The sequence below is a fragment of the Ictidomys tridecemlineatus genome, chromosome 1, assembly GCF_052094955.1.
Source record: "Ictidomys tridecemlineatus isolate mIctTri1 chromosome 1, mIctTri1.hap1, whole genome shotgun sequence".
NCBI lineage: Eukaryota > Metazoa > Chordata > Mammalia > Rodentia > Sciuridae > Ictidomys > Ictidomys tridecemlineatus.
Genome location: NC_135477.1, coordinates 122,247,397 through 122,274,814, shown reverse-complemented (window position 1 = coordinate 122,274,814; position 27,418 = coordinate 122,247,397). Strand labels below are relative to the sequence as shown.

General features: G+C 42.3%; 2 long non-coding RNA genes across 2 annotated transcripts; one reads left to right on the top strand and one right to left on the bottom strand.

The window, feature by feature from the left end:
* The first annotated feature begins 88 nt into the window (after window positions 1-88).
* Window positions 89-8,770, top strand: LOC106144857 (uncharacterized). Its single transcript, XR_001229732.4, has 2 exons — window positions 89-2,223; window positions 3,248-8,770. It is a non-coding gene; the product is annotated as an uncharacterized LOC106144857 (long non-coding RNA).
* LOC120885354 (uncharacterized) lies at window positions 8,616-17,998 on the bottom strand. The gene is made up of 3 exons (XR_005727922.2): window positions 17,700-17,998; window positions 13,302-13,440; window positions 8,616-9,477 (listed from the first exon to the last, which is right to left on the bottom strand). It is a non-coding gene; the product is annotated as an uncharacterized LOC120885354 (long non-coding RNA).
* Between the last annotated feature and the right edge of the window lie 9,420 nt (window positions 17,999-27,418).

Below are 27,418 nucleotides of genomic sequence, written 5' to 3'. Positions count from 1 at the left end.
GGACGGCCCTCAGCGAGAGGAAGTGGAGGATGTGGGCGTATCTGGGGCCAGTCGGGAGGTGAACCGCGACAAGGGCATGGGGGTATAGACCCTGGAAAGAGCTGTCATTTGCTACCCCCACTGGAGAGAGGACAGCGCGCCGACCCGGGGATCGCAGGTGGCCATTGTGGCAGGGCTGGAACGACTGCGGTGGAGCAAGAGGACCTTGTAGACACCGCGGAGCCGCCGAAGAGGAAAAGACTCCCCAGGCCCAGAGGCTTAAGGAGGCCAAGTGGATCTAGGCCGGAGGAGAAGAGCCTTAGGGCCCCACAGAAGAAGCTAGCAGTCCCAGCTTCCCGCTCGAGGCCATCGTTTAGCGATGCCAGGCCCCGACCCCACCGTAGGCCTTGAGAAATGCACCAGGCAGGGTTTCAATTCTTAGATTCTAACTGTGGCTCAGCTTTGTCGCACTGTGTAGCCTAAGGCCGACTCCTTCCCTTATCAGGGCCTCAGTCTGTGTACCACGATGGGGTCAGGTGGAATAGTCTCCCCTGGTTCTTCATGGTTTAACAGGCTGAGACTCTGATTTGCTCCTTTCAAAATCCCAAGAGCAGCCAGCCACACGCCCTGTTAATCAGAGCCCTTGTCTGCAGACCCAGCCAATGTTAAGTGTGTTCTTTTGAGAGAAATAGCTGTCCTTTCACTATATTTGAATCCATTAAATAAAAGAGCTCAAATTAAAATATAAGATATTCAGACTTAGACTTCTTGTCCTCTTCCCCCTTTTCAGTGAGTGTAAGTCTCTAGGGTGAGAGAGTATTGAACTTAACTACTTTTAAACCCAGGCATGTGGTACGAAATTTGTATTCATTTTTTAAACAGTTTTTGAGCCAAAAGTCAGCTGCCATTCTAGGATCTGAGAAATCAGTTGAATAAGGAGCTTCTGTGACCTTCAGGAATACATGGTCCAGTGGATTAGAGTGGATGATGGAGTCCCACAAATCTGAGTTTGATTCCCAGCTTTCTCATTTTCTAGCTTTATTATATTGTGCAGGTTCCTTAATCACACCAAGCCTCTTCTTCTTCATCTATAAAATAGAGAAAGTAATACCTCATGCAATTGTTGTGAGGCTTAAATAAAATAAAAGTTTAGCATAGTTCCTGGCACGTAATAATAGCCCAATCAATGTAAATTGCTATTATGGTTGTGGAGGAGGTGAGTAGGCAAATGTATTAGATAACATTGTAATAGAAGCATGAGCAATGGGTTGTGGGATGTACCATGGAAAGATTCAGAAAAGTGATTGCATTTGAGCTGGGTCTTTAAATATAAGTAAGAATTTATGAGATAGAGATGAGAAAAAATAATTGTAAGCAGAAAAACTGTGAATAAAGGTCCAGGAGTTTGAATATTGGAGAACTATTCAGAAATAACTTGATTTGAAATTTGGGGCAGTTACCTTTCATATTCCTTGTGTTGGCTGCCTCAACAAGTGCTCTGGTTCAGCTGTGTTCTTCCTGGGACTTCGATGCCCTTCCTTTCAACCTGTCTGTACTTGGCTTTCTTTTCCAAGGGTCAGCCCAATCCTCAACTTTTTGAGACCTCCCTGCTTTCTGCTTTTCCCATTTCTTGTAGCACTTAATTTCTTACTACATGGTTTAGCAGTAATTACATGTTGTCCTGTTATTTAATTACCTCATTTGTGTAAGTCTAGTCTCCCCAGTTCTCCAGGGCAGAGATAGCATTTTCCCATTTTGTGTCCTATATGGGGCTGACATAAACTCAGTCCACAGAATATGTTCAAGCAATGCCTGTTGACGACCAGATACCTTGTGCTGATAGTGATATAGCCACATGTACCAGAGCCCAATTATGGGATTTACTGATTTGAATGGAAATGTCTTCACTCCACATCCACACGTTATTGAGTGTTCTCTCTGTTTGAAGCTAGTTAAAAGGTTTTGAAGGAGAGGATCTGAGAAGACACATGTGTAAGGTGCTTGTTGCCATGTATAAAATGGCGTTATGGCATCTTGTTGCCAGAGAACAAGGGATAGATGTCAGGGGCAGCTGGCCTCCTCACTGGCATAACAGGAGCACTGTCAGGAAAGGCAACTTTGTTTCCTTGAGCTTTGGATTTGCCTGAACCGCCCAGGTTCCAAACCATCAGCCATTCTCTTCTATTCCCCAAACTGTGGTTGGATTGTGGCACAGAGTCAGGTTGATTCAATTCCTCTTCAAAGGTAAGCTATCTTACACTGGGAACCTATTGTCAAGGTACCCATTTAATCACCTCTTGTGATAAATACTCATGCTACTCTGTATACAGTGAATGTTCTAGACTTTTGTTATTGCTTTCGTTTTTGTAGACATTCTTAATTTTCGTTAATCAAGTATATGAGAGCTTAATTCAGTATTAGAGTGTTCTGAATGTATAACAACTTTAAAAATGGCTGTGGTCCCTGCCCTCACAGAGAAAATAGTGTAGTGGGGCAAAGTCAGTAGGCAATTAAAATACAGAATGGTGTTTTATTTATTTATTGCAACACAATAAATAGTGCAACAATCATTTTATTAATCTCTCACAGTTCTGCAAGTTGACTGGGCTCAGCTGGGCAATTCTGCTAGTCTCTCTTGGGGTCTTAAGAGGTTGCAGTCAGATGGCAGCAGAAGCAGGAGTTGTATGTAGATAAGTGGTGCACTGGAAAGACAGGGCCTCATTTTCTCTCCATATAGTCTCAGGGCCTCTCTGCTCTACATGGCCTCTCCAGCTGGGTAGCAGAACTTATGGGATGGCTCAGAGCTTCCGAAATTACCAAAGTGGAAGCTGCCAGGCTCCTTAAAGCTTAAGCCTAGAACCAATATGGCATCACTTCTGTACTCTGTTGTTATAGCAGTTTACAAGGCCAGTTCAGAATCAAAGTGAGAGTGAAAGACATAAGGTGGGAAGTTGGTTCTTTGGATACCACCAACTTCTACAGTGTGGGGAATGTACAGGTGCTATTGGAGTTGGGCACGGTGGCACACACCTGTAATCCCAGCAACTCAGGAGGCTGAGACAGAAGGATCTTGAATTTAAAGCCAGTCTCAGCAACTTAGCTAGGCCCTGCCTCAGAATAAAATACAAAAAAGACTGGGATGTGGCTCAGTGGTAGAGTGCCCCTGGGTTCAATCCCCAGTACCCAAAATAATCTCTCTCTCTCTCTCTCTCTCTCTCACACACACACACACACACACACACACACACACATACACACACACACACAGCACTATTCGAACAAGGAGAGACCCAGACCTAGGCATGGAAGTTGGGAAGACTCCGAAGCAGCTGCATCTACAATGACCAACCTGAATGGTGAGGATTAGGAACTAGCCAGGTGATGATGAAGGGAAGGTACAGTACAGGAAAAGGAAATAGCTGATGCAAAGTCCCAGGGAGACACAGAAAACACAGCTTCGCAAAGAAAGCACAACTTAAGATCACTGTGAGCCAGGCGTGGTGACACACACCTGTAATCCCAGTGGCTAGGGCAGCTGAGACAGGAGGATCTCAAGTTTAAAGCCAGCCTCAGCAAAAGCAAGGTGCTGAGCTAAGACTGTGAGATCCTGTCTCTAAAATAAAGTACAAAATAGGGCTGAGGATGCGGCTCAGTGGTCAAGTGCCCCTGAGTTCAATCTCTGATTAAAAAAACAAAACAAAACAAACAAAAAAAAAACAATTACTGTGGTTATAGGGGGTCAGAGTTGGCATGAGGGGTTGGGGGCATAGAATAGTTGACACTCCTTTCATCTGAAGCCGTATGGGGCCAGGTCATAAGGCCCTAGAGTTGTCTGGACTTGGTCAGAGGGCAAGGAACACCTAGGAAGGGTTTTAGCAGAGGAGTAACCAGGCCAGAGGAACAAAGAAAGGACTTTGGCTACTGTGTGGGGGACAGATTGGAGAGAGAAAGTCTTCATTTTCACTGTCTCTTCTAGGCCAGTGGCTTCACCTTCATCATTGAGAAGGCTTGGTCATCACCTCAGCACTGACTTGGGTTCTTTAGATGTTTTTTTATTAGTGGGGATTTTTTTTTTATATAGGAATGCAAATTCCTTTATACAAATGTTTTGTTTTGTTTCATTTATTTTTAAAAGGACATGTAGAAAACCTGCTACCTGGCAGGGATCTGGACATGGGCTTGGTCAGACGGTCAAACAATTTCTATTTAAGTGTGCAATGTGTTAAGGAAGAGCCTGCTGGTAGGGATCAGGGAGCATGCCAAGTTCAGTAGATTTGACCCCTCAGATGAAAAGATATATAAAATTTAAATTATCTTTTCATTACCAATGAAAAGATAATGTAGGGGAGGGCATAGAAGGTCATTGAAAGAGCTACTACTCCAGTAAGAAGTCAAATAGTACTAAAGGTTTATATCAAACCCAGCAGACTTCGGCTCCCTGCTCTCCAGTCTCTAGTTCTGCTCCCCAGAGGCAACCATTGTCAACCCTTTGAAAATGTCAGGAGGCAGAAGGGCAGAGGCTCTGAAACTGGCGTGTCTCACATCCAACGTAGCTCTCCTAAAGACCAGCCAGGTTATCTTGGTCAAGTTAATTATAATAGTTCCCTCAGTTTTCTCATCTGTAAGATGGAACAGTGCTGTCAATGAATAGTAGCTGCATGTGATGCTGATGATAGATGAGGACTAACTTGAGAGGCGCTATGAGCATACTCTGATGTTAGTCATATACTATACAAATAAACATAAGGCCTGATTATGGCTTCGAGGAAATGACAAGGACATGGACTCAGTTGGAGAGGTCTGAGTCTTCCCCTTCTTCTAAGGTCAAACCCTGTTTATTCTCAGGCCCATTCCCTTCCTGTCTTTTGTAGAACCTTGTTGCTATTATTATCCTTTTCCTCATGCTAAAGCATACATCTCTTTACTAGATATTTTTTTCTTTCTGCCTATGAAATAGACCAGGGCTTACTTATCTTAGGTGAGAAGCTCTTTACTTGATCCTCCTGCCCTTTTCTGCTCCTATTCTGTTCATTTCTGTCTACCACCAGATTTCTTAGTCAACACACATTCTGCTTCCCAGTTCTATACAACTTCCTTGCTCTTCATCCATGTCTCCCAGCTTTTATCCTTGTTCTTCTGATGCAGGGTCACAAGATCATCAAAGCTCACCTCATTAATCCCCAGTGGGCCTTTGGATCCAGAGCACTTGACTCAACTCCTTAAATTTTACATACAGAACCTCATCATCCTGCTCCTTCGTTTTCTATTGTATCAATTCTCTAAGCCATCCAGGCAAGAAAGAGGGGTGACTCAATTCCCCTGTGTCCCTTCCACGCCCACATTAGTTTTGACTCTCACTGCAAATGCTAGAAACTCATTGAGGATAGCTTTTGAAAAGCTTTACCAGGATACCAGGGTAGCAGGGGGGATATCTAATGAACCCCACGATCAGGATAGAGCTGGCAGCCAGGAAAAACTAGAACTAGAGACTCAGGAGTCAACAAATTGAGCAATCTGTCTCTCTCTCCCTCTCCCTCTCCTTCCTTCTTTCCTTCCTTCCTTCCTTGTGGATTTCTTGTGATCTGCACAGACACCCCAAAGGTGTCAGATACTCCCACACCCAGCTAGTCACCAGGTCCTATTAAAAATCACCCTCTTGCGTCAGGGCTGGAGTCTCCTCTGCAGTTTCCCTTGTACTGCATCTTGCTTGTTTGTTTACCATCTGATCATTTTTCTGTCTCTGTTATTGCTTCTTCCTTCTTCTGACCCCTAGCGCAAGCATCACATTTCAGTTCTTTGCTCTTTTCTGAAGCTCCCTTTTGTTTTGTTTTTTTTTTTTTGACTCTTAAATAAGAATATAGTGGTTAAGAACTTAGGTTCTAGAATCCTAATGGCCTGTATTTGAATCTTCCACTACTTTCTGATTGTGTAAACTTGGGAAAGTTACTTGAATTTGTGAGCCTTAATTCCTCCTCTGTGAATTGAGGTACATATAAAGTGCTTAGTTGGCACAATGTCCAGCGCACAGAAAGAACTCAATCGGTGGTAACAATGATTAGCCTTACCTTGTCCTCTTTCCTGAGTTTTAGTCCTAGATCCCCTGCTAGCCTTTTCCCTTAGATGTTCTGCTGAGATCTCATATCCACCTGTCAGAATTCTCCAGATACTGAGGGAAGATGCACCTTTCCCCAAGAGAATTGAGGGTAGGAGGCCTGAAAAAGATGGATGGTCTCATCAAATTCTCGAAGGAACCTGACCTTAGTCAGGCCTCAGGAGAAAAGACTCCAAAGAGCAGTGCTCCTGTAAGCCCCCAAGTCCTGTGCTGGCTGACTCTTGGGACTCAGGAGGGCAGGCAGAGCTGCCATTAGAGGCACATGGAGGATGGGAATCCAATCTAAAACAACGGGGTGGTGAGAGATGTCGCAGGATCTTCAGTGCTTCAAGAGTGTGTGAAAAGTGTGAGCTGCATCCTCAGGGCATTGTGCCAGGCTCAGGCTGGGGCCTCCCTCAAGTGCTGGGGTTTTGGTGCACTTCTGGAGGCCAGAAGCACTCCTGTTTTTAGCTGAGCTATTACAGATCCCCTTTGCACCCTTGTGAACATTCATCACCAAGTCCCACGTGTAGAGTGTACAGCTTTCTAGGGCCCAGCAGCCCTGCTCTACTGGCCTGCTCTCTGCTCCCAGGTGGAGACATTTCTGCAACAGGAATCTTGGAGGGCAGTGCTCTCCTCCCACCAGCACAGAGATGGGGAGTGGGGCAGGGAGGCTGCCCTGCCAAATAGTTCAGCGCTCTGACTCTGAGTCAGAATGTGCCTGTGCATCCTGCCTTTGCCATTACTGTCTTTGTGGTCCTAGGTGAGTCAGTTAACTTCTCTGTCTCCTCTGTAGTGCAGGGATGATGAAGGGCTGGGGATATAGCTCAATTGGTAGAGTGCTTGCCTTATATGACCAAGGCCATGGGTTCAATCCCCAGCAACACAAAAATAAACAAACAAAAAAATGGAGATACTGAAGGGGTGGTAATTCAACAATGAGTCTAATTGTTGAATTTTAGTAAGATAATGCAGGGAAAGCACTCAGTTTTATTCACTTACATGATCTGAACCCTAGGGCCCTGGCCTTGCAGGAATAACAACCCCCATTCCACACACACACCCTGACTGCCATCTCTATCCCATCTGTTTAGTCCTCTGTTTACATATCTGTCGTTGCCTTTGGATGATAAGCTCCATTAAATCTATGTCCCTTGTGTCCAGCATAGGACTTGGTATATGGATGATCTTAATACTTGTTTATTGGAAGGAAGTGGTGAAACAATATAGAAGACTCAGGATTCATTCGGCCTCAGAGTCCCATCATCCACTCTAGTTACTCCCCATAAGTGGAGGGCCTAGGTCCCTCGATGTCCTAGAAGCTGGAGATACCACAGCAAATGCAACAGACTGAGCTCCTAGCCTGGTGAACTGTCCAAAGGGTGAAAGACATTAATCGCTTAACAAAACCAATGCTACATTTCAACTGGGAAACTTGCAAGTAAGGAGAAACCTGCTGCTGTGACAGCATAGAACAGGAGGATCACTTTTGGGGGAGGAAAGAATTGGAAGGAATTTGCCACACCATGTAACAAGTAATGTAGGCCCAAAGAAAGGATAGGCTGTAGGTTAGGGATGTAGCTCAGTATTAGAGTACTTGCCTAGCATGTAAGAGGCCCTGGGTTCAATCCCCAGCAAAACACAAACACACAGAGGCTTGGTTGAAGCAGAAGGTGAAAAAAATCTTTCAGGCAGAGGGAATGTGCAAAAGTCCTGAGGCTGAAAGTACTGAGTCTGCTGGATGGAAAACAAGGCTTATGTGACTAGAACCCTATAATGGAGGAATTCAGTGGCCTCTAGAAGGTTGCAGAGCTGGGAGCACAGGTTATGCAGAGCCTTTTTTTTTTTTTTTTGAATGATACTAGTTAAAATTTACTCAATTTTATGTATATGTGCACTGTGCTAAGTACTTTGCATGCATGTTTTCTCAGTTACTTTTCACTTTTTTGGTGCTATTATTCCCATTTTACAGGTGAGGAAAATCCTGACTTGGGAAGGTAAACTTGCTCTGGATCACACAGATGGTGCTAACGTAGTTGGGATTTGAACCCACCCGTTAGGGCCCAACATCTACCTTCTTAATTCCTGCACCGGGTCTAAGAATTAAGTGCGGACTTCCATCTTTGGTGCACATTCCAGCTTTGCTACTTGTCGCTGATGCTTATCCTCCAGACTGGAGGAACCTAGGTATACCTTTGTCCTGGTCAGACGTGCTCTCCGTGCTCTCTCCAGTGGCAACTGCCTGTAGAGGTGGCCAGAGTTGCCTGGTTTGGGCTCCCGTCCACGTGACCAACCAGGCGCCGCCTTGCCAGTGCGGTGCAGTGCGACGGGTGCTGCCGCTGCCACCGCAGCTGTGAAATCTGGAGACATCCCACCCGGGAGCCACCCCGGGTTGGGCAGGGAGGGGCGCCCGGCAGCCTCCGGCAGAGGGCTCCCTCCCCGCGCTCCCAGGACTGAGCCCGCAGCCCTGTGCCTGCTTCACGTCTCCTCCAGCGTTGAGGGGGAAAGCAGCGTTCATTTCTGATTAAAAACGACTCTTTTAAAATGGGCTTCATTCTTTATTTCTTTTCGTCCTCTCCCAGGGCCAGAAAGAGGCGGAAAGCGACAACGAGAATCCATTCCAAACGAGCAGCCAAGAGAAGACGCGGCAGCTCCCAGATGTTGATGTTTTGTTTTTTGACATAAATCTTTGCACTCATATGGGAGTTTTCATTGATTCATGTTCCCATCTGCTGAATTTCCTTTTATTTATTTAATATGGCTTTTTGGGGAAATCTTGCTCTGAAGCTCTGGAGGAGCATAAACTGTAGCAACCGCTGCACCCCTCCTCCCTCCTCCAAACCTTGGCTGCTGGGGGCCAGAGCTTCAGTGCCTGCAGAGAGGCCGCTCCAAGGCTTCCTTGCTGGGGGGCAGGTGCCCCAGACCGTGTTAATGTGGCCGTTCCCCTACTTGGGGCCTGCCAGAGGCTGCGAACGCTAGAAAGAACAAGCCGCCCTCCCTGGTGCTGGGGATTGAACCCAGGGCCTTACCTAGGCTAGGCAAGGCTATACCATTGAGCTTCAACACAGCCTTACTCCCAAGAAAGCAACCATGAGGGAGACAGATGGGGTGGAGTGTTCTTCATCCTCACTGTACCCAAATACCATGTTTCCTTCATGTGAAAACATTCGTTCTAATTACGACTGGGAAGCCAGAGAACATCTAACAATGGTTGTTCTATTAAATGTAGTAGTTTACCCTACCCCCCACATACACACCTGCTTTCCAGCACCCCAACAATGATACTTTGGTAATTATCAATTCTGACTCTGGAGTCAGACTGTCTGGGCTTGAATCCTGAATCCTGATTCTGCTTTCCATAGCAAATTCCTGGGCAAGTTCACTTCTCCAAGCCTCAGATTCTGCATCTGTAAAATAGGGGTAATTACTACTTCTTTCTCAGACATAGGCACACTTTACAGATGAGAAAACTGAGACTGAGAGTAGTTAAAGAGATCTATCCAAATGATCCTTACCCAATCCCACCACCTTGCCCTCCCACCAGTGCCCCCTCTAGCTTCTCCCCTGGGGTTCCAGGATAGATCATAAGCCTGACAGAGAGAGGTACTTTCTTTACCATGAGGCAGAAAAAAATTCAAAAAGTTGATTCAGAATGCCAGACACTTTAGAACAATTTCCATTTGTCTTTGGAATGTAGGCCCAGATTGGGAAAGGACCTAGATGTCATCTTGTCCAGTCTTTTACCTATGCAGACCTCCCAGACAGGCACAGCTTCTTCTAGTGGAAGATGACTTTGGCATTAGGAGACCTACAGACCACTGTATAGAACTATTGGGATGTAAGCAAACACAATTTCCACAGACCAAGTCCCTTAAGATGTATTGTTGTTAAGGCCCCAGGCTCTTACATACAATCCTGAGTAGAATGGAGATCACTTGCAGTGGAAAGCCATCCCATAGCACCATCCTTTGTGGGTCCACATTCCTTCCCTATGTAGATTCCTTCAAATCCAACCTTCTCTGCGCATGCTAAGTGAATATCTCCTTGCTGAGGAGAATATGGCTGGATATCTGAGACTGATTTGATTCTAAGCTCACCGTGTTTGACCACATGCCTTTAGCCTTCATTTACGAGTGCCATGTCTGTAATACCTTACACATACATTAAACCTTACTCATACTCCCACACTCTCCCAGCTGGATCTCAGACATAGCAACAATCTGACCTCAACCATGCCCCCTATAACAAGGCAGTAGAGGATCCTTGATTTCTAATGACCATATGGAACAAGGCTGCATGCTGACCTGAAACACTCTTCGGGTCATTATGTGAGGGGGAAAATGCATTTCTATTATTTAAGTTACTGAGGTATTACTGGCTTCCTAGTTATACCAGTTGGATATAACTTAATTTTTAAAAGAGGGTAGACAGTGAGTTGGTCAAGAGCATAGGTTTTGAAATCAGATGGATTTAATATACTTTCAGCTCTACCCTCTTTGAACTAGTGACCCTAAGTTACTAAGGAACTGAGCCTTGGTTTCCTCATCAGTAGGATGAGAGGAATAAGCACAACATCACAACCCCTTTGGAAAACAACCTTTGGACTTGTCCATTAAAGCTGTTAAGATACTAATAGTCTTTGATATTGTGATTCCAGTATTAATCATATGCCTTAGGGTTTTGAACCCCAATACACCAAAACTCATGCATAAGAATGTTCATAAAGTCCAAAAAAGGAATAGAAGTCAAATCCCTTCTATTGTGAATGGAAAGATCACTTGTGGTATTTTACACACGGAATGTGCAGCAATAAACCTCAATTAACTTCAGATACATAAAACAACCTAAATTTATTAACTTCACAAAAATAAGAGTAAGTTTAAAAACTCAAATAACGTATACAGTGTGATTCCATTCACTTATATTTCAAAAATAGACAAAACTATATCATTTAGGAATGCATACATAAGTAATAAAAGTATAAAGAAAGCAAGGGGCCTGGGGCTCTGTGGTGGATCACTTGACTAGCATGCACAGGCTCCTCCTTAGCACTACACACACACACACACACACACACACACACACACACACACACACACCAAAAAAAAAAAAAAACAAAGGAATGTTCATCACAGATATATGAATAGGTGCTTTTTAACTTATTGTGGGACATAATTATTTATTAAACTGTGCATGGACATGTTTTAGACAGTGTGTGTGGTGCCTGAGAACTGAATGAGGCAACATGTAAAACACTGAGCATCACTTCCAGGTGGTTGTAGTAGATGCTCAAAGGAGTTGATTTTTTTTTTTTTTTCATGTCAAGGGAAGAATTTAAGGGCTTTGAGAGAATTTCATACAATTAGCCAATGATACCATTAAGAAAAGATTCTATTTTTTCTTTGAAGCTTATTGACTGCCTATTTTTTATTTATTTATTTATTTTTAGTTTTCAGTGGACACAACATCTTTGTTTGTATGTGGCGCTGAGGATGGAACCCGGGCCTCACGCATGCCAGGCGAGCACGCTACCGCTTGAGCCACATCCCCAGCCCTGACTGCCTATTTTTTGTAGCTTCTGTGTATACATGTGTGTATTTACATAGGTGGGAAGTATTGATTGATTTAGGATTAATTGATAGTCATAAACTCAGTGCAGAGTTAGAAAACTTCATTCTGCCCCTCAGAGAACACACAGAGGGAAGGGAGAGAAATCAAAGAGGTTGGTCATAAGATAAGATCTAGGGGGCCTGGATGACCGGCTAAGAGCAATGAGGAGAAAATTGCAGAATGCTGACTTTGTGTGAGGGGACAAGGTCTGAGGCTTCGGCAGTCCCCTGGATATCTCACCTACACCCTCCTGGCTGCATCGGCTTCCTGCAATGTTGGCAAGCCCTCAGAAGCCAGCACAGACGACAGTGGGTTGACCCAGAGCCAGTTCAGTAATGGTGAGGGAAATCATTTTGCTGACCATGTGCTCTAAGGCACTGTGGAAGCAGCCAAGAGTAAGAGTGGTCACCCAGCCAAAAGTCACTAGAATCAGCCAGGCAGGCCAGGAAAACCTGGCTAGAGTTTTGTGGCTAGGAGATGCCAACAGAGCTGTGCCCCCCGGAAGCCAGCCTCAGGAGTCTCAGAACCAAGACTGCTCTGCCATGTCTGGCCATGAGCTCCTAGACGTGCCTCCCCAAGGGGAGCCCAGTTTGGGGTACTGCACAAGGCCTGTCTTTCCAACTATCTTCATCTGCTTTCTGCTACTATAACATAATACCACAGGCTGAGAAAATTACAAACAAAAAAATAAAAGTTTCTTTGGCTCATGGTTCCGAAGCTGGGAAGTCCAAGATCAAGGGGCTACATCTAGCAAGGGTCTTCTTGCTGTACCACAACTTGGTGGAAGGGCAAGAGATCATGCATGAGAGAGAGAAAGAGAGGACAAGAGGGTCAGAAGTTATAACAAACTCACTTTTGACCTAATCATCTCTTAAAGGGCCTACTGCTCAACACTGTTACAGTGGCAATTACATTTCAATTTGGGGCCTGACGGTGGTGGTGCATGCCTGTAATCTCAACAACTCTGGAGGCTGAGGCAGGAGGATCACCAAGTTTCAGGCTAGCCTCAGTGACTTAGTGAGATCCTTAGCAATTTAGCAAGATCCTTACTCAAAATTAAAATAAAAAGGTCTGGGAATGTAGCTCAGTGGCAAAGGGCCCCTGGGTTCAGTCTTCAGTACAGATGGGAGTTCAGCTCAGTGGTACAGCAATTGTCTAGCATGCAGGAGGTCCTGGGTTTGATCTCCAGCACCAGAAAATAAATTCTAACTTGAGTTTTGGAGGAACCATTCAAACCATAGTTTCAACTGATTTCTACATGGTGGGCTGATATACTCCCATACAGTGAGAGTCATGGAAACAAGGACTTTTAAATCTTGGACCATTTAGACTGTAGGTTCTTGGGCTCAAGGACCCCTTGTGCCTTTCAACTTGTACTTTGCTTCCTTCTAGATAATCCAATTCAGTCATTCAATTCACCCAGTATCTACTGAACATGTGTACTGTTCAGGTACTTCTTTTAAATGCTAGGGATATGATGAATAAGGAAGACATAAACCCTGCCCTCATGGAGTTTACAGTCTGGGGAGAAAGAGTTTCTGGATAAGAAATTACAATTATGATGTATATTAGGAAAAAAAGAGGAAACAGATTATGGAAAGAGATTAATAAGAGGACTTACATGGTTTAGTGATGTTTCTCAAACATAGTCCCTGAACTACCTACATCAGAGGCATTTCAAGTACATGCTGAAAACTCAGATTCTGGGCCTCCTGCTGGATGTGCTGAGTCAAAATCTTTGAAAATGGGGTACAAAGAATCTGCTTTAAAAAACAAAACAAAACAAAAAAAAACTAAGATAAAATTTACATAACAAAACACCAGTCATTTGAAAGTATACATTCCATTTGTACATTCACCATGTTGCACAATCCTTACTTCCAGTCAGTTCTTTTTTTTTTTTTAATATTTATTTACTTAGTTAGTTTTTGGCAGACACAACATCTTTGTTTGTATATGGTGGTGAGGATTGAACCTGGGCCGCACGCATGCCAGGCCATATGGCGTGAGCCACATCCCCAGCCCCAAAAGGCTTTCTTTCTTTTTTTTTTTTTTTTTTTTTTTGTGCTGAGAATTGAACCCAGGGCCTTGTGTATGCAAGGCAAGCACTCTACTGTCTGAGCTATATCCCCAGCGCTCCAGTCAGTTCTAAGACATCTTTACTATCCCTCAGGGAAGCTCCTCGGGAAGTCACTCCCCTTTGCCCTTCTCCCTAGCCCCTGCCTACCACCAACCTGCTTTCTGTCTCTGGATTTCCCCGTTCTGGACATTTCGTGTAAATGAGGTCATACACTATGTGATCGTTTGTGTCTCGCTTCTTTCACTTAACACAATGTTTTCAAGGTTCTTTTTAATGCTATTCAATCAATCATCCATTGATGGATATTTGGGTAGCTTCTTGCTTTTGCCTATTATGACTATTACTAGTTCGAGCATTCAAATACAAGTGTTTGTTTGAGTTTTGTTTTCAGTTCTCTCAGGTAAATACCTAGGAATAGAATTGCTGAGTTACATTATAATTCTATGTTTAACTTTCTTTTCTTTTTCTTTCTTTTTTTTTCTTTCTTTCTTTCTTTTTTTTTTTTTTTTTTTGATACCAGTACTTGAACCCAGCGACGTTAACCACTGAACCATATCCCCAGCCCTTTTAATGTTTTATTTTGAGACAGGGTCTTGTTAAGTTGCTTAGGGTCTCACTAAGTTGCTGAGTCTTGCTTTGAACTCATGATCCTCCTGCCTCAACCCCCTGAGCCACTGGAATTACCCGTGTGCACCATTGTTCCTGGCTGTGTTTAACTTTTTGAGGAACTACCAAACCGTTTTTCATAGCAGCTGCATCATTTTACATTCCATTAGGAACATGCAAGTGTTTCAGTACCTATTTGTTCTTGCCAACACTTGTTGTTTTCCTTACTATAGTGGGTATGAAGTGGTAACACATTTTGGGTTTGATTTGAATTTCCTTAGTGACTAATGATGATGAGCATCTCCATGTATTTATTGGACATTTGTATGTCTTCTTTGGAGAAATATCTATTCAAATCCTTTGCCCATTTGATTTTATTATTATTGTTATTGTTATTTTGGTAGTGCTGGGGATCAAAACCCAGGGCCTTGTATGTGCTGGGTAAGCACTCTACTACTAAGCCACATCCCCAGAACTTTTGCCCTTTAAAAAAAAAAAAAAAAAATTGGACTGTCTTTTTGTTGTTGAGTTGGAAGTTATTTTTTTTTTAGTATTTTTCTTAGTTATACATAGACACAATATCATTATTTTGTTTATTTATTTATTTTTTTTGTGGTGCTGAGTGAGGATAAAACCCAGTGCCTCACTTGTGTGAAGCAAGTGCTCTGTCACTGAGCCACAACCCCAGACCCTAGTTGGAAGTGTGTGTGTATATATATATATATAAAATATATTCTGAATCCTACATGATTTTCAGATTAATAAATAAAATGGAAAATGTCTTTTTACCTATGTGTGTGGTACTAGAGAGAGATTGTACCCAGAGTTGTGGGGTTTTTTTTTTTTTTTGGATACCGGGGTTGAACTCAGGGGCACTACATTCCTAGCCCCTATTTTGTGTTTTATTTGCTTAGTATTTTATTTGTTTTTTAGTTGCTTAGTGCCTCGCTTTTGCTGAGGCTGGCTCTGGACTTGCAATCCTCCTGCCTCAGCCTCCTGAACTGCTGAGATTACAAATGTGCACCACCATGCCCAGTTTATACCCAGGGTTGGTTGGTTTGTTTGTTTATTACCACTAAGCTATATATTCTGTTTCTTTTTTTTTTTCTTTCTTTTTAAGTTTTGAGATAGGGTCTTGTTAAATTGCCCAATTTGTGATCCTCCTGCCTCAGCCTCCCGAGTCTTTGGGATTATGGTGTGTGTCACCACATTAGCTTCTGTTTGTTTTTGTTTTAGCCATTAAGTTTGTGGTCATCTATTGCATAGCAATAGGAAACAAATACAGACCCAAAGTAAGAGAAGGTTCTGAAGCTAGTATAAGCGGTTTCTTGCTTGGGCCTTATGACCTAGCAGATTCAGCAGTGCTTCAAATGTCTAGTGCAGATAAGAATGCTGATGGACTTTCTGGGAATCTCCAATAGAAGAATTCAGATGTAGATTCCTGATTTTTTTTTTTTTTTTTTGTACTGGGGATTGGACTCAGGGATGCTTTATCATTAAGTTATATCCCTAGAACTTTTTTTTTTTTTTTTTTTGAGACAGAGCCTCACAAAGTTGCCCAGGCTGGCCTCAAATTTGTGATCCTCCTGCCTTGACCTCTTGAGTCACTTGATTATAGCCATGTGCCATCATGACTGGCTAGACTGCTAAAAAAATATATTCTTTTTTATTGTAGCTATGCCTTCTTAACATAAATAAAATATTCATGCAAAAAAAAAATCCAACTCCTGGGAAAGAAACTGATGGTATGATCTGGAATGCCAAGTGGAATTACCTATTTATTACAGAGGCTATCCAAAGGATTCACATGAAACAGCCAGATAAAAGAGGTGGATAAAGCTGGGTATGATGGTACATGCCTATAATCCCAGTGATTTGGGAGGCTGAGCCAGGAGGACTGCAAGTTCAAAGCCACCCTCAGCAACTTAGTCAGGTCCTAAGTTAACCCTGTCTCAAAATATAAATAAAAAGGGCAGGGGATGTGGCTCAGTGATTGAGTACCCCTGAGTTCAATCCCTGGTACCAAGAGGGGGGAAAAAAAAGAGGTAGATAGGGTAAGGAACATGGAAAGTGACATGGAGCTTCACATGTTCAGCTATCTGGAAGCCCATTTTATAGGGTGTGAGGTAGGGGTCCAAACTTTTCATTTTATTGTTTTTTTGGGGGGTTACTGGCAATTGAACTCAGGGGCACTCGACCACTGAGCCACATCCCCAGCCCTATTTAGTACCTTATTTAGAGACAGGGTCTCACTGAATTGCTTAGGGCCTCACTGTTACTGAGGCTAGCTTTGAATTTGTGATCCTCTGGTCTCAACCTCCAAAGCCACTGAGATTACAGGCATATGCCACCCCACCTGGCTTCATTTTACTGTTTTGAGTGTGGATTTCCAGTTGTCCCTTAACCATTTATTAAAGAACTAGCCTAGGGCTGAGGATATAGCTCAGTTGGTAGAGTGCTTACCCTGCATTCACAAGGCCCTGGGTTCAATCCTTAGCACCATAAAAAAAAAAAAAGAGAAAAAAAGAACAATCCTTTTCCTTGTGCATGGTCTTGGCATTCTTGTCAAAAATCTATAGACCAAGTCAGGTGTGATGGCACATGCCTATAATCAATCCCAGTGGCTCAGGAAGCTGAGATAGGAGGATCGCAAGTTCAAAGCCAGCCTCAGCAACTCAGTCGGGCCCTAAGCAACTCATCCAGACCCTGTGTCTAATAAAATACAAAAAAAAAGAGGGGGGGCCTAAGGATGTGGCTCAGTTGCTAAGCGCCCCTGGGTTCAATCCTCAGTACAAAAAAAAAAATCTATTGACCATAGATATATGAATTTAGTTCTGGACTCAAAATCTATTCTCTTGATATATGTCTAGCCTTAAGCCAGTATTATACCATTTTGATTACTGTAGTTGTGTAATGAGTTTTGGAATCAGAAAGTTTGAGTCCTCCAACTTTGTTCTTATTCAAAATTGTTTTGGCTTTTAGGATCCCCTGCAATTCCATATGAATTTTAGGATCGTTTTTTCCATTTCTGCACTGAGTCAAAAACTCTGAAGGAAAGCTGGGCATGGTGGCACAGCCCTGTAATTCCAGCTACCAGGAGGTTGAGGAGGGAGGATTGCAAGTTCTAGGCCAGCCTCATCAACATAGCGAGACACTGTCTCAAAATAGCTTAGTGACAGGGTTCAGTCCGTAGGACCACAAGCTAAACTCAGGAATTTCCCCTCTTTTAAATGGTACTGGGGCTTTCTGCATGCTAGACAAGCACTTTCTCATTGAGCTATAACCCAGCCTCCTTTTTTAAAATAATTTTTTTAAATTCTGAGACAATCTCACCTTGTTGCCCAGATTACAGGTGTATCCCACCATGCCCAGCTAGGAATCTGCTTTAAAAGAAAAAAAATTAATTGTGAGTAAAATGAACATAATATAAAATTTACCATCTTAACTATGTAAGTCAGTAAATACAGTCAATGGTGTTAAGTATATTCACATTGTCATGCAATGAATTCCCAGAACTTTTTCATCTTGCAAAACTGAAACTGTACTCATTAAACAACTCGACATTCCCTCACACCAGATCCTGGCAACCATTCTTTGACCTTCTGTCTCTGTGAGCTTCACTCCTCTAAATACCTCATATAAGTGAGATCATGCAGTGTCTTACTGTCACTGGTTCATAAATCTTAGCATAATGTCTTCAAGTTTCATCCATGTTGTAGCATGTGTCAGAATTTCTGTCCTTTTTAAGGCTGAATAATATTTCAGTATTTCTCTCTCTCTCTCTCTCTCTCGTTTGTTTATATATTCAGCAATCTATGAATGTTTGAGTTGCTTCTACCTTTGGCTATCATGAGTAAAGCTGCTATCAACATGGGAATCCAAATGTCAGTATAAGATCATGCTTTTGATTCTTTTGGATTTATACCCAGAATTGGAATTGCTGAACCACATGATAATTCTATTTTTAATATTTTGAGGGGCCACCATATGATTTTCCATCGAACTGTTCCATTTTATATTTCCACTGACAGTGCACACAAGTTCCAATTTCTTCACATCCTCACCAATACTTGTTATTCTCTCAGATTTTTTTTGACAGTATGAGGTAATATCTTATTGTGGTTTTGATTTGCATAGGAATCTGATTTTTTAAATAAACTTTATCTTCAAGCAATTTTAGATTTACAGGAAAGTTGTAAAGATAGTACAGAGAATTTCTGTGTATCTCTCATTTGGTTTATAAAAGAGAACTCACTAATGTTGTAATCTTACTTTCCATGGTACTTTGTCAAAACTGGAATCTAGTTGGGCATAATGGCACATGTCTATAATTACAATGACTCAGGAGGCTGAGGCAGGAGGATTGCAAGTTTAAGGCCAGCTTCAGCAACTTAGAAAGGCCTTTAGCATCTTAGAGAAATCTTTGCGTCTCAGAAACCAAAACTCCCTGGGAATCTGCTTTGTGATGAGCCCAAACACATAGTGATGTGTGTGTGTGTGTGTGTGTGTGTGTGTGTGTGTGTGTGTTGCTGGGTATTAAGCCCACAGCCTCACACATGCTGAGCAAGTGCTCTACCCCTAAACAACTCCCCAACCCACACAGTGATTCTTACATGTACTAAAAACCCACTGATTTAGGGATCAGAAAAGTTTTTTCAGAGAAATGCATTTCAGCAGTTACTTGAAAGACAAGTCTAAGTGAGTAAAAGAAATGGGATATGATCCAGGCAGATGGAACAAACTGTGTCAAAGCCTGGGGGTAATAAAGAACTTGGAGCATTTGAGGATAATCATAATAGCAATAATAGTAATTTATTGACACTTACCATATGCCAAGCACTAGTAAACACTTTAGAAAATTATTATACCTAATTTTTCACAATAACTCTATAAACTGGGAAATATTATCTTTTCTATTTTATAGATGAGGCAACTGAGAGTTGAAAGAAGTAACTTGTCCAATGTCACCCAAAATGGCTAAAGTAGAACTTGAACTCAAGCCCCTTCCAATTCCTTTTCTCCCACTAGGCCCCAGTAAAATTTATTATCTACTTGCAGCAAGGAACAAAGCATTAAACACATGCTCTTCCTGTCTCCTGTCTACTCTCCTACTCTCTCCCTCAAACTTTGTACCCTTCAGGGCTCAGAGAAGCCTTACTATTCTAGTTAACGGGAGCGCTCAACAACTGAGCCACATCCCCAGTGCTATTTTGCATTTTATTTAGAGATAGGGTCTTACTGAGCTGCTTAGCAGCCTCATTTTTGCTGAGACTGGCTTTGAACTCGCAATACTCCTGCCTCAGCCTCCCAAACTGCTGGGATTATAGGCATGTGCCATTGCGCCGCCCTGAGGCCTTACCATTCTAAAGTTGTTTCTAACTGTTATTCTGTTTTATTGAATTGATAGGTAAAGGAAAGAATGAGAAAAACAAAGAGCATTAGTAAAATTTTGCAATTATAGATTCATTTTTATATCTGTGTAATGCCTGTCTCTTTTACTGCCAACCCTGAAATGGCAAGGATCCCGTCTGATTGATTCACCTGATACCGGTAGATGCATGCTAAATATGTAGTTCACATGGAGTAATTGTAGGAACTCAACAAATTTTGGATGTTGGATGAGTAATTTTTATTTTTGAGAAAAAAGAAAAAAATGGGTTGCTGGATTCTATTTAAGATATCAATTATAATCTCCCTCTCTCTCCAGCAAAAACTTCACTTGCCCATCCATCATATCCCATAGACAGTGCCAGTAGTTTTGTATGAAGAGAGAGAAAAAAAAAAAAAAAACAACTTTGGTCTGACTGACCTAAGAAACATCTCTTTGAGACACGGCATCTGATAGAAGAAAAAGTTGGTTATAATCTACATACTGTGGGATCGGGCCCCAAATTCCTCAATAGGACACCCATAGCGCAAGAGTTAACAACTAGAATCAACAAATGGGACTTACTCAAACTAAAAAGTTTTTTCTCAGCAAAAGAAACAATAAGAGAGATAAACAGGGAGCCTACATCCTGGGAACAAATCTTTAATCCACACACTTCAGATAGAGCCCTAATAATCAGAATATACAAAGAACTCAAAAAATTAGACAATAAGATAACAAATAACCCAATCAATAAATGGGCCAAGGACCTGAACAGACAGTTCTCAGAGGAGGACATACAATCAATCAATAAGTACATGAAAAAATGCTCACCATCGCTAGCAATTAGAGAAATGCAAATCAAAACTACCCTAAGATACCACCTCACTCCAGTAAGATTGGCAGCCATTAGGAAGTCAAACAACAATAAGTGCTGGAGAGGATGCGGGGAAAAGGGCACTCTTGTTCATTGCTGGTGGGACTGCAAATTGGTACAGCCAATTTGGAAAGCAGTATGGAGATTTCTTGGAAAGCTGGGAATGGAACCACCATTTGACCCAGCTATTCCCCTTCTCGGTCTATTCCCTAAAGACCTAATAAGAGCATGTTACAGAGACACTGCTACAACGATGTTCATAGCAGCACAATTCACTATAGCAAGATTATGGAATCAGCCTAGATGCCCTTCAATAGATGAATGGATAAAAAAAATGTGGCATTTATACACAATGGAGTATTACTCTGCATTAAGGAACGACAAAATCATAGAATTTGGAGGGAAATGGATGGCATTAGAGCAGATTATGCTAAGTGAAGCTAGTCAATCGTTAAAAAACAAATACCAAATGACCCCTTTGATATAAGGGGAGTAAACAAGGACAGGGTAAGGACGAAGAGCTTGAGAAGAAGATTTACAATAAACAGGGATGAGAAAAGGGGAGGGGAGGGGAGGGGAGGGGAGGGGGGATAGTAGAGAATAGGACAGACAGCAGAATACATCAGACACTAGAAAGGCAATATGTCAATCAATGGAAGGGTAACTGATGTGAAACAGCAATCTGTATACGGGGTAAAGTTGGGAGTTCATAACCCACTTGAATCAAACTGTGAAAGATGATGTATTAAGAACTGTGTAATGTTTTGAACGACCAACAATAAAAAAAAAAAAAAAGAAACATCTCTTTGACTCTTGAGAAGGTCAGATGCAGAGACAGGGGTGGTGAAGTCTCTATTTAAGAATATAATCAGGGCTGGGCACTGTGGGTGGCTCAGGAGGCTGAGACAGGAAGATTGCAAGTTCAAAGCCAGCCTCAGCAACACAGTGAGGCCCTAAGTAACTTAGTAAGACCCTGTCTCAAAATAAAGAATAAGAAAAGGTCTGGGGATGGGGCTCAAAAAAAATTATCAAGAAGATAGAATACAACTTCAGAAAGTCAACTGCCTTCAAGGAGGGAAGGGGCCTAGTGACCTCTCCAGATCTCTTCCTTCGGTGGGATTCAGCTTTCTGGCACAACACCAAAGAGCTAGCAGAATGACCATGCGGCAGGTGAAGGCATAATTGCTCTTTACTTCCCCTGGCTCCCCCAGTGTTAAATTAGCTTTATGTCAATACCACATTGGCAGTTGGGATGAATTATTGAAGCTCATTCACTGCAACAGGCCCAGGTTCCACTCGCTTTATGGAACAGAGGTGACTGTGAGCATATTATTTCTGTTTGTCTTGTTATAGTCAGTACATTTTCAGTCTGTTGTTAATATGAAGGGACTCACTCTGATGGGCAGATCATCCCAGCCTCTGCTTCTCATGAGAGCAACACAGATAGGTATGGTGGGAGGGCCCAACCTGTGAGAGAGCTGGGAAAAGCTGGTGCAGGCCCCTAACTCACAGAGCTCTTTAGTTATCATAATTCACACTGTACTCCCAAACACCTATTCATATACACACAAGCACACACTATCAGCGTGCATACACACATGTGCGCTTGTATACATTCAGAGTCTTAATGAAGTTACAATCAACAGGAGCCCTGCAACAAAAATACAAAGGGAGCCAACTTTCTAGAGAACGATTTTCCAATACACTGTGCAAATTTTAAAGCCTTCTCCTCCCCTTACCATCAACACCAATGCTTCTCTAGAAGTCCTGGCTAGTTTGCTAGCGACACTTAGCAGAAATGACTGGCCTGGTACTGGGGATATAGCTTAGTTGGTAGAGTGCTTGCCTTGCATGCACAGGCCCTTGGCTTGATCCCCAGAACCCCCCCCCCAAAAAAAAAAAAGATTGGCCCGGGATGTCCCTGGGCAAGGATAAGGAACCCAACTTCTGGAGGCTCCTGTGTGCATATAAGAGACTAGTCTTTCTTCTTTGATCTCCTCCAAATTTCCCGTGAGCTGGCATGTTACTGAATTTCTTTTTTATTTTATTTTTTGAGTTATTGGGAATTAAACAGGCCACTCTACCACTGATCTACATCCTGAGTTCTTTTTCTTTTTTATTTTGAGACAGGGTCTCACTAAATTGCTGAGATTGCCTTTGAACTTGCAATCCTCCTGATTTGGCCTCCCAAGTTGTTAGAATTCTAGGCATGTGCCACCATGCCTGACTGTGTTACTGAATTTCAAGATACTTCTGCTGCTTGGCCCAATTGCCAAAATTATTAACTAGAGCTCTACATTTATCCAAGCACATGTGCACTGATGTTCAGTTATGAATATGCATTCATATTCCTTCACACTCACACATGCACGCGTGTGTACACACACACACACACACACACTTACACACACACACACACACACACCTCACATATCCAGAGATAGACCTCCTAGCCACATGGTTTATTTGGAAGGCTGATGAGAAGGCCTCTTGATTCTATCAGCTGGTCACATGCCTCACAAAAATCCCACCATTAAATATTTATTCCTTTGGGAGTCCCCAGTTGAGAATCAAATACCTCTGGTCAAGACAATACACCATAAAGTTATCATCTAACATTTTGGCAGGAACTCACTTCTGCCCAGGGAATTTCCTTCTCCTTGGCTGGCTGACTCTTTCACATTCTTCAGGTCTGGTACAGCCTTCTCTGCCCACTCTGCACCCCTGATTCAGAAAGGAAGGTTAGTCCTCCTGTTTTCCACTCTCATTACTCCCTAGTGTTTTCCTTGGATGCACCTATTATAACTGTTTAAATTATTATTAGTGTGGTTATGTTCCTATAGTCTGTGGCTTTGGTGAATGGACAGCTCCAGTTGGTTACCTTTCTCTGCATTCTTCACTCCCAGAGCTAGCACAGTGCTTGATACAGTAGACAGTCAATAAAATTTATATGAAGTTGGAGCATTTGGGGAAAGAACAGAGAAAGAGGGAAAGGGTCACAAAAAAGTCAGAACAGATGATTCCAAACCCTCTGATCATAGGCCTTCAAATAATCTGTATTTCCCATGTCACCCTGCATGGGGCCTATTAAGATGTCCAATGGAACTACAAGGGACTGCAATAGAATTTAAGGAAGCAGAAGCTTCTTAGCTGAAGGGAAGAGGCTTGAGGGGCATTCTGGCCTAGTCTAGCTCCCCACTTTTCCAGAATACAACAGAGAGCTTATAGTTCTAGACCAAGACTTATGTGAAGAAATCCCCTTTTCACATTTTTTGGTTTGTTTCTGAGGTCGTAGAGTATTGATAATTATTACAAAAACACTAACAGCTACCATTTATTAAAAGCTTACTATATGCCAGGCACTGGGCAAGTACTTTATACCTATTTAAATACAATTATCTTAACTAATCTTTTCAACCATCTTGGGAAGTAAGTATACTCTTATCCCCTTTTTACAAATGGGGAAGAAACTCAAAAAGAATAAGTGATTGACTGAGGTCACACAACTAGGAAGCAACTGAGCCAGGACAGAACTCTGAGGCCAAGCTCTCAACCACAAGCATAGGCTACATTCCACTTAAGTCCCTTAGGAGATGCCAGACCGTCCCTTGTCCCTGTACTCTCAAACTCACTCAACAAATATAAACTGGTGCTCTTTAATTTGGGATGTATTTGGGATCTTGGGATTGCTGCTATTCCCTCGTCTAGGAACCACCAAGACCTGGCTCATGATTCCTGGAATCAGAGAAGAGGAGAGATGCCAAAACATCTGGAACTGCAGGAAAGAACAGGTATTAACAGCAGGAAGGCCCCACTTTCTTGATGTTCCCCTGCAAAACACTCCCTGGCTACTGGCCCTGCTGTTTGAAAGATGGGCTCATTTTCAGTCTTTCCTCTGCATGCTTCTCTTCTTCTGGTGGTGATGTGGAGACTCATTTAAGAATGACGGTCTTCAGGCAGATGACAAGTGAGCCACACAGGACCACACAAACCAAAATCAGCCAATTTAGGAGAGAAGCTGCCACTGAAGCTGGGCCCTGTGATCTTGGGATGGTCAAGACCCTGGATTATTGTGTACAACCCTTTACAGGAAGTAAGAACATCATATATCTGACACCTGGAAATGGTCTTTGTTCTCTTCCTTCCCTAGTGCTCTGGTGGCTTTGTTCTTCCATTCATTCTCAGAGACTGAACTCCCTAGCTCCAAATTAGGTCTAGAATCAGTTTGAATCTATGATGGTACCAGACTCCTGACAATGAACTTGGTCTGAGACACTTTCTGATTTGTTTTTTCAACTTGCATTGATCCTAAACTGGCTGCGGTGGTGCATACCTATAATCCTACTGACTCAAGAGGCTGAGCCAGGAGGATCACAAGTTCAAGACCAGCCTCAGAAGATTAATGAAGCCCTAAGCAACTTAGTGAGATCTTGGCTCAAAATAAAAAAATAACAACAACAACAACAAAAAACCAAGATTGGGGCTGTAGCTCAATGGCAGAACACTTACTTAGCATGTGTGAGGCACTGGGTTTGATCCTTAGCACCACATAAAAATAAACAAATAAAATAAAGCCACGCTGTCCATATATAACTACAAAGTGTTTTTTTAATAAAAAAAATAAAGGGCTGGGGTTGTGGCTCAGTGGTAGAGTGCTTGCCTGGCATGTGTGAGGCACTGGGTTCGATTCTCCGCACTGCATATAAATAAATAAACTAAAGGTCCATTGACAACTAAAATGTATTTTTTTTAAATAATAATAAATAAATAAAAGGGATGCATCTCAGTGGTAAAATACTTGGGTTAAATCCCCAGTATAAAAAAGAAAAAGGAAAAAAAAATCTCCAACCTCTATTGATCCTGATATTACCTTCTCTTTACTGGCAATAAACTCCTAAGTGACAGGGTCCAAGTCGGTGTTGAATTGGCCAATTGGCATCTTCCTCTGTTCCTACTTTCTTCATTTGTGTTGCAGAGATCAGAGAGCTAGTCTGCGTTTCCGTGATTCCTTTGCCATCAGGTACATTTGTACGACTGGAAGACAGAAAGGAGGAAGAGGCCTTCTTTCTCCTATTTCAGACTTTTTGCTGGCAAGAAAGATCCTGGAGACAGAGGGTTCTCCCTGTAACAGCCATTCCAATTTGCTGGTCTCCGCTTCCTAATTCCTGGTTGACAAAGATCAGGCAATGTGTTTTTTAAATCAATAGTTCCAGTGGGGCCTTTTGATTTTTTAAACTTACTGATCATGTCAAATATATGAGCTTTCCTGGTGTATTTTCTGGGAGTCCATTTCACAAGTACTTACAATTTTGTAATCACATTTTCCCTATATTAAATTCCCTTCAGTTTAAAATACCTAGAGTGGTCTGGCATAGTAGCACATGCCTGTAATCTCAGCAACTCAGGAAGCCAAGGCAGGAGGATCGCAAGTTCTAGGTCAGCCTAAGCAACTTAGTGAAACCCTGTCACAAAAAAAAAAAAATTAAATTAAATTAAACTTGGATGTATGTAGCTCAGTGGCTGAGTGCCGCTGGAGTCAATCCCCAGTACTGAGAAAAAAAATTAAAATACCTAGAGTGGCATCTGTGTCTGCACTGAACCAAGCCCTCACATAGTTGTAAAATGACTCCTTGGAGAGAAAGAAAGGAAGTGGTGGGGGGAGACAGTGTTGGAAAGAAAAGAGTTCTTTTTGGAGAGAAGAATTTCTTATCTATCACTAGGTTCATAGCTAAGATCCCTATAACAAAAGACAGATTAACAAGAGAAAAGCACACAAATTTATTTAATATCAGTTTTATATGACGCAGGAGACTTCATAAGAAAATGAAGACCTGTAAAAACAGGGAAAACTATAATTTTTCTGCCTGGGTTGGTTGCAGGGTGGACAGTCATGCAGAAGTATGATCGGATCAAGGCAGTATGACCTACTGGAACACAGTAGGGGGAGCTTAGTAAGGCCTATTTGCCCAGATTCTTCTTATTGACTCTGTGTCTTTGAGAACAAGGATATTCCTTCCCTACATGTTTACAGAAGGCACCTTTGGAATGAGGGTCTTATGGCTTATTTCAGGGAAGAAAGGAGGAAAATGGCCTGTAATCCCAGTGACTCAGGAGGCTGAGGCAGTAGGATCATGAGTTCAAAGTCAGCCTCAGCAAATTGGCAAGGCCAGAAGCAACTTAATGAGACCTTGTCTCTAATAAATATACAAAAAGGGCTGGGGATGTAGTTCAGTGTTAAGTGCCTCTGGTTCAATACTGGGTAACAAAAAAAAAAAAAAAAAAAAAAGGAGGGAGGAAATCAGAGAGTCAGAGGTATTATAGCCTGCATGAGGGAAGAGGGAGAGTAGTGTTCCTGTTTTTGCCAAGCTGTTGTATTTTAGAATAGTGTGTCCCAAATTCCATCACTAGTATGTGAAAAGTAAGGGGTCAGTTAAATAGAAATAAAAATACATTATCATAAATAAGCCTGTCTATTACAACTGGTAAACTGTCTCATTCATAGTAAAACAATGACATTCAAACTTCTCAAATTATACATATTAAATGTTTTTGATCCTTGATATATCATTTAGATCTCAACAAAGATATTTAAAGCAATCTGGGCATGGTGGCTCATACCTGTAATCCCAGAGGCTCAGGAGGCTGAGGAAGGAGAATCATGAGTTCAAAGGCAGCCTCAGCAAAAGCAAGGCACTAAGCAGCTCAGTGAGACCCTGTCTCTAAATGAAATACAAAATAGGGTTGGGATGTGGCTCAGTGGTTCAATCTCCAGTATGAGAGAGAGAGAGAGAGAGAGAGAGAGAGAGA